We start from the raw sequence: 7,824 nt of genomic DNA on the forward strand, positions 1-7,824 counted from the left end.
TTAGCTAATGGGGCCTCCCACTGCTGCCGTGCTGCTGCTGTGCAATTTCTGTTCTCATCCTGAAGCAAAGTTCTTAACCTGAGGTACTATTTCTGGGTTAGCGGAGTCTGTAACCTGAAGCGTATGTAACCTGAAGCGTATGTAACCTGAGGTACCACTGTACAGTGGACGCTCGGGTTGCAAATGTGATCCGTGCGGGAGGCACGTTCGCAACCTGCAGCGTTCGCAACCCGCAGCGCCGCGTCTGCACACGTGTGGGTCACGATTCGGCGCTTCTGTGCATGCTCCGAAACCCAGAAGTAACCCATTCTGGTACTTTCGGGTTTCTTGCAGTGCACAACCCGAAAATGCGCAACCTGTAACCTGAGGTATGATTTTATTCTCGTGAGCTTCAGAAACAAAGAGTTCTGAAAGGGAAAATCACTGAGGACAATTTCAGATAAATAGCCAAAGCTTGTACAGATTATCATCAGGGCTAAAGCTCAAAATGTGTGTAAGGCTTATTAGAAGTGTTCAAAATAACCAAAAGGAGGGTGTTTTGTGTGTGTGTTTTGCCGTGTTCAGGAAATGGTAGGTTCACGCTGTGAAGGACAGAGAAGTGTTAGCAGGTGACAGGGAGCAGACAGGATTGCTTCAGTCTTCTCACACAATGGAAACTGTGCTTGACCTCATAAAAACAGATTAAGTGATAAATGGACAGAGTTGCATCCCAAGATATGTGAAGAGGTGATAAAGGAAGCCTTAGCCCATTGAAACTAATTCAAGTCTTCAGGGCCTAGGGTACTGAAGGAACTTGCAGATATTATGTCAGTGGTTAGTTACACTTTTCGGAAATTCTTCAAGAATCACAAGACTGGAAGTGGGCAGAAGTTTATTTTATAAATTTCTATACGACTTTATATTTTTAAGAAAAATCTCAAAGTGGTTTACAGCATATTAAATCAATAAAACATAAATAAGACAGTCTGAAGAAAGTCAAATGTAGAGGATATAGTTAAAGCTACATAACATAAAACTTAAATATTATCTTAAAGATTTCAGAATAGAACATTACAAAGAGGTCAACTACAGAATACATATTTAACATAGTAGGGCTGGTGAGTCTGGGCCTGATCCCCTAGGCCAGATGGAAAGGGCCTTGCAGGGAGCGGCCTCCATGCCCCACAGCCAGGCGATGTTCCTCCGGCCTCATGAGGAGCCTCTTCAGTGGGGCTGGTGAGTGTGGGCCCTGCCCCCTAGGCCAGGTGGAAGGGGCCTTGCAGGGAGCGGCCTCCATGCCCCACAGCCAGGCGATGTTCCTCCGGCCTCATGAGGAGCCTCTTCAGTGGGGCTGGTGAGTGTGGGCCCTGCCCCTTAGGCCAGGCGGAAGGGGCCTTGCAGGGAGTGGCCTCCATGCCCCACAGCCGGGCGATGTTCCTCTGGCCTCATGAGGAGCCTCTTCAGTGGGGCTGGTGAGTGTGGGCCCTGCCCCCTAGGCCAGGTGGAAGGGGCCTTGCAGGGAGCGGCCTCCATGCCCCACAGCCAGGCGATGTTCCTCCGGCCTCATGAGGAGCCTCTTCAGTGGGGCTGGTGAGTGTGGGCCCTGCCCCCTAGGCCAGGTGGAAGGGGCCTTGCAGGGAGCGGCCTTCATGCCCCACAGCCGGGCGATGTTCCTCCGGCCTCATGAGGAGCCTCTTCAGTGGGGCTGGTGAGTGTGGGCCCTGCCCCTTAGGCCAGGTGGAAGGGGCCTTGCAGGGAGCGGCCTCCATGCCCCACAGCCGGGCGATGTTCCTATAGGTGGAGCGCTACAACTCAAACTTTTGACCAGGACTGCTGTGAACATTTTTTGATCTTGATTCAGGAGATTAAGAAGGCAAAAGGAATTGAAACCATTAATTTCTTTTATCTGGGTTTGGCTATTAATCCAATACAAAAAAATGTTTCCGTATACCTGGCACATCAACACCTCTTTATATTGTGTTAAATAATATTTCTAATTTCGGAATTGAAAAGTCTTTGATTTTGATTTTAAAAAATAAAAGCAAGAAAGACAGTTTTCTACCTGTGATCCCTTGAGAGATGCTTGTTGATGGTGCCACTTTCAATTACAACTGGGTAGAAATTATGGGAGGAATAAGAACATCTTATTATTGGGAAAGGGAAGAGCATAGACACCGCCCCCCCAAAGAAAAACTGGCAATGGGAGGCTCAGGAGAATCTCCAGAAAAGCACACAGTGGAGGAGAGTTTCCCGTCTCCCACTCAGTGAAGAATTCGAACTCAGGCTGCAGTGTCTAGCAAAATCTTTAATGCTCAGATCAGTGTGATACATGGGCAAAATGCCATTCAAAGGCACAGCAGGTGCTACGCATAGCAAAGCAAGCAAAGACATTGATCCAGGAACGACATATACCCCAACTTAAGAGCTAACTCCTCTTAAGCCCCCTCCCCAATAAAATATTTGAAGGGGCTGGGACCCCCCCCAAAAAAAGTTGATGGGTATTGCCATTCAAATGGGGGGGTGCGCCATGTCATGTGATTGATTATGGAGGGTGGTGCTTACTGCCCCCCCCCAATATTTTATTCAAGTTGGTACCCCAGCACCCCTGTTATTAGGGACTGGGGTGGGCACTAATACACATTTGTATCCACTGTATTAATGGGCTGAGGACTTTTTTATGTGTCCTTATGACCAACAGGTGGTGGAAGGAGCGAGCCAGATTCTAGTGAGTGAGACTGTCCCTGGCTATAGTACTGGTTTTAGGCCTCTCATTGGTCAGAGGTGAAGGAGGTGAAGGGATTAGGAGGGTGAAATATACTCGGAGTCAAGTAGTGATTTCACGCTCTTTATTGCAGCTTGAAAAACAGCAAATGAATTTCCCCTCAAACCTCAGGCTTATTTACATTATTTACACAATGAGTCCCATCTGATTGGTTGATTATGTTTCCCTCCTGGAGCCTGATTGGGCTGCTACTGCAGGCCAGTCAGTTGTTGCATCCTAGGATCCTACCTGCCTATTGTTCTAGGATCCAAGCTTAGTACATAACAGAGAGGGAGGCTGGGGGAATAGGTTTAAAATGGAAACTAAAACCAGCTTAGGTTAGATTTCTTTTCAAAACTATAACTAGTATTTTTTTTTAAGTAAACAAAGGAATTGTAAGGCACAGAAAAATTATTATTTACAACTTTAAAAAGAGATACAAGGGAAAACTAAGAAATGAAAGAATGTGAGGGGCGAAATCAAGTTTATTTACCTTTCAGCCAACAAGTCTTTGGATGTGAAAAGGAGCACAGGAAATGACCGTAGGTGGATATGAAGTCTGCTTCAAGCAGATTGAAGAATAAATACAGAAAATAGAAGGCTGGGATTTCTGTTGCCGAAGTTGTTGTTTGTTTGTTTGTTTTCTATACCGCCCTATACTCGAAGGTCTCAGGGCTGTTCACATAAAATATCAAATACACAAAATCAAAACAATAACAACCCAATAACCCCACTCCCAAAAAAGAGCCAGCATTTTAAAAAGGGTATAGGATGTAGATCAGGTCAGGCAAAGGCCTTGTTAAAAAGGGACGTTTTTGCCTGGTGCCTAAAGTATATAGTGAAGGCGCCAGGCAAACCTCACTGGGGAGAGCATTCCACAGGTGGGGAGCCACTGCAGAGAAGGCCCCTTCTTGTGTTGCCACCCTCTGGACCTCACATGGGTGAGACACACAAAGAAGGGCCTCAGAAGATGATCTCAGGGTCCGGGTAGGTTCATATGGGAGGAGGCTTTCCTTGAAGTATTGTGGTCCTGAGCTGTTTAAGGCTTTATAGGTCAACACCAGCACTTTGAATTGGTCCCAGAAACTAACTGGTAGCCAGTGCAGTTGGACCAGGATTGATGTAATATGCTCAAACGGTCTTGCTGCAGTGAGCAACCTGGCCACTGTATTCTGCACCAGCTGAAGTTTCTGAACCTTCTTCAAAGGCAGCCCTATGCATAACGCATTGCAGTAATCTAACCTTGAGGTTACCAGAGCATAGACAACAGTAGTTAGGCTATCCCTGTCCAGATAGAGGTGTAGCTGGGCCACCAGCCGAAGCTGATGGAAGGCACTCTGGGCCACTGAGGTGATCTAAGCCTCAAGCAACAGCAAAGGATCCAGAAGTACCCCCAAGCTACAAACCTACTCCTTCAGGGGCGGTGTAACCCCATCCAGAGCAGGCGACCTCCCAGGGTTAAACAACATTGGGGATAGAATTGAGCCCTGCGGAACCCCTGTTGGAGGTTCCACGGGGCTGAAAAGTAACACCCTCCGGGAGCGACCATCCAAGTAGGACTGGAACCACTGCAAATTGGTGCCACTTACTCCTAGTTCAGAGAGTTGCTCCAGAAGGATACTGTGGTCGATGGCATCGAAAGCCGCTGAGAGGTCGAGAAGAATTAACAGGGACATGTTTCCCTTGTCTCTCTCTTGACAGGTCATCACCCAGGGTGACCAAGACAGTTTCTGTGCCAAAACCAGACCTAAACCCTGATTGAAATGGATCCAGAAAATCAGCTTCTTCCAAGAACACTTGGATCTGGTCTGCGACCATTCGCTCCAGAACTTCACTCCAGAAGTTAGAAAAACCAAGATTGGGAAGATTTTAACATAGGTAATGAAATATACTCAGAGTCGCAAATTTCAGTACATAACAGGTAAGATTTAGAAATGAGAAGGGTAGGTGTATCCAGGGGGGAAAGAAGGCTGTGCATGTGATAAAGAGCAAAGCAGAGGGGGAGAAGACAACATAGTTCCTTTTAATTTTATGTTATCTCAGGTTGCCTTGTTGACAAAAATGCTTTGCAGCCATTTTGTGATACCTTCTTGGGGACTATAGATAAGCTCCTTTGCTAATGGGCAGAACTTCATTTTATTTATAATGTGGCTTCCAAGGAATAGAATAACAAACCCTCTTGAGCAGCTGGCTTAAAAGTGGTGGCATTTGGCATATGAAGCTAGGAAGAGGCATTATTATTATTATTATTATTATTGTTGTTGTTGTTGTTGTTGTTGTTGTTGTTGTTGTTATTGTTATTGTTAATACCCCACCCTTTTCCCTGATGGGAATCAAGGCAACTGACAAGCATTCTAGGAGCCACTTCAGACTGGTGAAGTTAGAACAGAATGAAGGCACGAAAACTATTGAACAAGAAACGATTTGGAAGCCACTAGGATCAAGAATTGGTTCTGGGGGAAGCAAAAAAAGGAGAAATTAACTGAGAAAGCCAAAAGAAGCAGCAGCAAAAAGCAACCAACTAAGGGTGAGAGTATTATACCTAATTGTAGTTACCGGGGAACTGCAGAAGAGGGTCACCAAAATATTGTTGAGTTTTTATTTCTTCAGATGTGTATAAATCCAGAAGGATCCAAACATGGTTTGGATCCTCACAAGCACTTCTCCTCCCAAGGTAATACATTTAGAATAGCCATTTTAAAATCTGATGCATCAGACTGCTTCCTTTGTCTTGTAACAGTTGCCTTGCTGATTTCAGTGTGAAAAAAACAAATAAGGAATTTGGAGGATGAACCTACTGATAGCAATGGTAGAGGCGGCTTGGTAGAGGCATTGGAGTGAGTATCTAGATTCTAGAGGTTTTCACCATATTTTCGGCCATTTGAAAGCAAAACTTCAGACATGCTAAAGTCCAGCAAACGTTTAAGCACATACAAATTCATAATTAGTAGGAATGAGCCTTGACGACATTTTCCTGTACATAAAGGGCAGAAAACCTTGTCTGCTAATGGTAAGGCTGAAATATTTGAAACTCTCTGGCCATTTTCACTCATACATAAGAGGGTGGCTGAACGTTCCACTAATGACCAGAGGGGTATGGTGGGGCTCACAAGATAAGGCTGAATTGACTGCGAAAATAGTTGAAAGCTTATGAATCCTGACTGGCCATTTTCACTCGTAAATAGGAGGGTGGCTGAACGTTCCACTAATGACCAGATGGGGCACACAAAATCATAACAACCCACATTTGTGAAACATTTTGGAATAGGGATCTGTACCCCTCTATCCTGTAGATAAAGGAGGCATGTAGCTCCCAATTTTCTTTGTCTGGGGTGCAAATAGGTCTGTTTAATGCGGGGAACACGATCCATTAATGCTGAGACTTTATTAGAAATTTAATTTGACCAAAATGGTATTACTGGCTTTTTGGTGAAAACTTGCATGATAGGGTTGATAGCTGCTGGGTTTCCTGCTAGGTGACCCCAGGGTCTCTTCCAACCCTGCGGATCTGTGGATGTATGGAAGGAAATGTGTCTGCAAGGATTGGAGTGGGTATTTAGGGGTTTCCACCATTTTGTCAGCCATTTGTAAGCAAAACTACAAACATGTAAAGTCCAGCAAACGTTTAAGCACCTACAAATTCATAATTAGTAGGAATGAGCCTTGATCATTTTTTCCTGTACATAAAGGGCAGAAAACTTTGTCTGCTAATGGTAAGGCTGAAATGATTGAGGAAATATTTGAAACCCTTTGGCCTATCTACCATAGGGTAGATAGCTACTGGGTTTCTTGTATTTCAGAGAGTTGGACTAGGTGACCCCAAAGTCCCTTCCAACCCTGCGAATCTGTGGATGTATGGAAGGAAACGTGTCTGCAAGGATTGGAGTGGGTATTTAGGGGTTTCCACCATTTTGTCAGCCATTTGTAAGCAAAACTACAAACATGTAAAGTCCAGCAAACGTTTAAGCACCTACAAATTCATAATTAGTAGGAATGAGCCTTGATCATTTTTTCCTGTACATAAAGGGCAGAAAACTTTGTCTGCTAATGGTAAGGCCAGTAACACAATTTTGGTCAAATTAAATTTCTAATAAAGTCTCAGCGTTAATGGATCGTGTTCCCTGTATTAAACAGACCTATTTGCACCCCAGGCAAAGTAAATTGGGAGCTACATGCCTCCTTTATCTACAGGATATAGGGGTACAGATCTCTATTCCAAAATGTTTCACAAATGTGGGTTGTTATGTATCTTGATAAGGCTGAAATGATTGAGGAAATCATTTTCCTCAATCAAGATAAGGCTGAAATGATTGAGGAAATATTTGAAACCCTCTGGCCATTTTCACTCATAAATAAGAGGGTGGCTGTACGTTCCACTAATGACCAGATGGGGCACGCAAAATCATAACAACCCACATTTGTGAAACATTTTGGAATAGAGATCGGTACCCCTATATCCTGTAGATAAAGGAGGCATGTAGCTCCCAATTTTCTTTGCCTGGGGTGCAAATATTTGAAACTCTCTGGCCATTTTCACTCATACATAAGAGGGTGGCTGAACGTTCCACTAATGACCAGAGGGGTGTGGGGGGGCACACAAGATAAGGCTGAATTGACTGAGAAGTTATTGAAAGCTTAGGAATCCTGACTGGCCATTTTCACTCGTAAATAAGAGGGTGGCTGAACGTTCCACTAATGACCAGATGGGGCACACAAAATCATAACAACCCACATTTGTGAAACATTTTGGAATAGGGATCTGTACCCCTCTATCCTGTAGATAAAGGAGGCATGTAGCTCCCAATTTTCTTTGTCTGGGGTGCAAATAGGTCTGTTTAATGCGGGGAACACGATCCATTAATGCTGAGACTTTATTAGAAATTTAATTTGACCAAAATGGTATTACTGGCTTTTTGGTGAAAACTTGCATGATAGGGTTGATAGCTGCTGGGTTTCCTGCTAGGTGACCCCAGGGTCTCTTCCAACCCTGCGGATCTGTGGATGTATGGAAGGAAATGTGTCTGCAAGGATTGGAGTGGGTATTTAGGGGTTTCCATCATTTTGTCAGCCATTTGTAAGCAAAA

The 7,824-nt window shown here is 44.5% G+C and overlaps 1 long non-coding RNA gene across 1 annotated transcript; it reads left to right on the top strand.

The window, feature by feature from the left end:
* The first annotated feature begins 2,652 nt into the window (after nucleotides 1–2,652).
* On the top strand, nucleotides 2,653–5,005 carry LOC310754948. Its single transcript, XR_014544097.1, has 3 exons — nucleotides 2,653–3,727; nucleotides 4,442–4,618; nucleotides 4,662–5,005. It is a non-coding gene; the product is annotated as an uncharacterized lncRNA (long non-coding RNA).
* Nucleotides 5,006–7,824: the final 2,819 nt, after the last annotated feature.

Source organism: Podarcis filfolensis (assembly GCF_964270895.1).
Source record: "Podarcis filfolensis genome assembly, chromosome: Z".
Lineage (NCBI taxonomy): Eukaryota > Metazoa > Chordata > Lepidosauria > Squamata > Lacertidae > Podarcis > Podarcis filfolensis.